Genomic DNA, 3,717 nt, shown 5'->3' on the forward strand with positions numbered 1-3,717 from the left:
TTCCCGCTCCTAAACATCTGCTCTACCAATCAATGGCTTCTAATAAGAACACATCATTCACAATAATCCTTGCTTATCATTTTGGATGTGTTCTTATTTGAGGTTTTGATGAGTGGCATTTATGCCACTTTTCCACCCCTTTTCCCTAAGGATTCTCCCCTCATTTGCACTTGTTTGAGCCTCTTTAAGCGTTTTACCTTAGTTTTGCTTTTTCCTTTCTTTTCTCGTGTTTCCTTTCTTTTTCCCTTTTGTTGGTTTTTCTAGAGCATCTTCGTTGTTTTGTAGGTTTTTGGCCCTTTCGGATGAACCCTTGGATGCAAGGCGAGGCATGGGAAGGAAATTTGATGCTCAAGGAAGGCACTAGAGCAAGAAGCAGAGCCGCGGGCGCGGAGCTGTAGGCCGCGGGCGCGGGTCGTTGTAAATGCAATCACCTCAAACTTTCTGTAGATGCTGAGCCGCGCCTCAGGAGGGGGCTCTCCTCTATAGCCCGCGGGCGCGGTTCTTCGAGGCTTCATTCCCCAGTTTGCTGGTCGCGGCCTCTCTTTAGCAGCAGATAGCATCTCTTTTCTTTGGCCGCAGGCGCAGGTTGCTGGGTTAAGCAACTCCGTACCCAGACTGGAGAGGGCGCGGCTGCTAGCTAGAGGGCTCTCCTAGGCGTTTTATTTCCGTCTTTTATGATGCATATATATAGCCTCCTATTTCAAGTTTGGAGGATCATCTATCTTATAAACATTTTAGCTTAATCTAGAGAGAAAAAACATTATTAGTCTTCATCAGTAGAGAGAGAAAGTGTGGTTTCTTCATTGATGAACTTGGATTTTGAAGAAGGAGTTTGTTCAATCCTTTGTAGACCTTCATCTTCAATTAATGAGCAATCTCTTACTCTTTCTCTTTACCTTGGTTTTTGATTTTGCTTATTTGCTTTGATTTTTCTTCTTTGCTTATTAATCATGCTGATGCTTATTGATTTGATGATTGATATTGTCTTCAATATGATTTGTGAGTAGTCACCTAGCCAAGGGTGTGGGGATGGTGTAGTTGTTAATTGTTCATGCTTATAATGTTGGGGTTATGTTAATGGTGATTAAAGTCTTTGCATGCTTGATATTCTTTGATCTTCTTGCAAGTGCACATTGTTAGTTGATTAAAGGTGAATCTTTGCTAACAAGTAACGGAAGTTGACTTAGTTGAGATTCATTACTATCGATAGTTCTTTGATTGCACCTTCTAATATATGGTTCTAGTGTGGAAACATAGGGGCTATGTTAGGAGAAACCGATTAACCCCGGAAGGCGGTTAGATTGGGCCTTACTTCGATATTCATGCATGTTTAGTTTACCATTGATTTGCTACTTTGTTATTGCATGATCAAGCGGCATCTACATCTACCCATTTCCCTTGGTGCTTAGTTATATTAATTTTAATCCACTTCGTTCTTAGTTTAATCTCTTAGTTATTCACACCTCTTGTTCCGAGATAGCTTAGACTCTAGGTAATGAATGCGTTGTTTATGCATTTCTCCCCGTGGTTTGACCCCTCTACTTACCCTATATTTGTAATAGGTTTAGTCGAGTGTTATAAATTTTATTTGATTTAGGTCTAGTTGTTTAACGACGCAATTATTACTCTATCAAATTGGCGCCGTTGCCGGGGAGTTGGCTTCCATTTCTATTTCCTTGCTTGTTTGAGACTATCTCATCTTTTGTTTGTTAGTGTTTGCTACTTTTGTTACTTGTCAGTGCTTACGTTCTTCTTAGCTTTGTTGTATGAACAGAGGACGAACCCGCTCAAGATCTTTGATTCCCATCGATCCAGAACTAGAGAGGTCTTTGTCCCTACTTCGAAGAGAAGCAAGAGCAAGGAGTAGAAATTCTAACACTCCAACGAGAGAAGTAAGAGAATTAGAAGATACTCCACCCTCTTCACCCTCAAGTGAAGAATTAGATAGCCCTAACTCATCATCGAGTTCGGAAATCAACCCTTTCTCAACCTATAAGTTCGAGAGTGAAGAAGGTTCTAAAATGGGATAGAATACGCCTTTGAGTCATTTTGGGGCCCCCAAAGCTTTTAGAGCGCAAAGTGGGATCCTAACTCCTACTACTCAAGCCAACAATTTCGAGATCAAGCCTAATTTGATTGCTTTGATTGAGAGGAAACAATTCTCGGGTGGAAAGTTTGAGAGTCCTCATGAGCACTTAAAAGAGTTTGAGAAATATTGTGACACGGTAAAGGTCAATGGAGTGACTCAAGAATATATTCGCCTCAAAATGTTTCCATTTTCACTAATTGGGAGAGGTCTAGAATGGCTAGAGAAGGAGGTGCCCCCTAATTCTCTCACAACATGGGACCAAGTGACTACGACTTTCTTGAGGAGGTTCTATAACCATAGGAAGACCGTCGAGGCTCGGTCTTCGATTCAAGGTTTTCGCCAAAAGATTGGTGAGTCTCTAAGTGCGGCATGGGAACGATACAAAGAGCTTCAATGTCAATGACCACACCATGGGATACCCAAGTATCAACTCATTCACACTTTCTATGGAGGTCTCACACCTCAAGGAAGAACAAGCCTAGACGCCGCGACCGGCGGTCCAATCATGAACAAAGGAGAGCATGAAGTGGAGTGTATTATAGAGGAGGCCGCAAAGCACTATGATGATTGGTATGAAGGAGAAAGGGATGCTACTTCTAGTAAGGGTGTTTATGCATTGGAGCAAGCCAACGCAATCAACAACCTTTCTACCCAAATCTCCAAAATGACCAAGCAAATGGATGAATTGATGAAACAAAGGTCCAACCCTCATGGTAATACCTCCCCTTCAACCAAGGGAGGCAATGGTATGGATACTTCCTCCTCCTCTTCTTTTAATACAATGCCCCAAGGATGCATGTTTTGTTCTAATTGTGAAACCTATGATCATGATACCTCTCATTGTGTATATGCTTGTGAAGTTCAACCCCCTTCCCATGAACATGATGATAATATGGAAAATGTCAATGCTATGAATTTTTCTCCTAGAATGGGAAATGTAGGGAACTTGAGGCCAAACTCCAATCAAATGGGGAATTGGAATCAAGGTGGAAACCGTGGTTGGAACCAAGGTAGTGGTGGTTATGATAACCAATACCATGGTAGGGGAGGCCCTTCCAATTTCAATGGAAGAGGCTACTCTAACCAAAGGGGGTATTATAATCAAAACCAACAACCTAATCCCCGATACCATGACCATCCAAATCAAAATTTTGGTGATCAAGGTAACATGGGAAATAATCAACAAAGCAATGTTCCTAACCAAGGCACCGGAGCCAATAGGGGCCAATTTGTTTCTAACTATGCCCAAACTAATAGGCCTCCGGGTTTCCATCAACCCCAACTTCCTCCACCTCAACAACCTCTTCAACTTGAAGCCCCTCCAATTGATCCCGTGATGGCTAAATTAGATTCTCTTTTGAAAATGCGTGAGGAGGATCAAAAGAAACATGAAGAGGCCTAAAAACGCACCAATGCTCACATGAAAATGCTTGAGACCCAAATTGCTCAACTTGCATCTAATTCATCCCCTTCTTCTTCTTCTTCTTCTTCTTCTCACATCCCAAGTCAAGGAGTCAACCCAAAACCTTTGTATGCCGTGACAACTAGGAGTGGGAAGGTAGTAGGGAGTAACCCTTTAGTTGAGGATGAACCCCAAGAAGAGGTGGAGTTAGAGAATGAGGGTGAAA

The 3,717-nt window shown here is 42.1% G+C and overlaps 1 non-coding gene across 1 annotated transcript; it reads right to left on the minus strand.

Moving 5' to 3' along the window:
- Positions 1–2,400: 2,400 nt before the first annotated feature.
- On the minus strand, positions 2,401–2,506 carry LOC145590431 (small nucleolar RNA R71). The gene has a single exon (XR_014102030.1). It is a non-coding gene; the product is annotated as a small nucleolar RNA R71 (small nucleolar RNA).
- Positions 2,507–3,717: the final 1,211 nt, after the last annotated feature.

The sequence above is a fragment of the Chenopodium album genome, chromosome 17 (genome assembly GCF_948465745.1).
Source record: "Chenopodium album chromosome 17, dcCheAlbu1.1, whole genome shotgun sequence".
NCBI lineage: Eukaryota > Viridiplantae > Streptophyta > Magnoliopsida > Caryophyllales > Amaranthaceae > Chenopodium > Chenopodium album.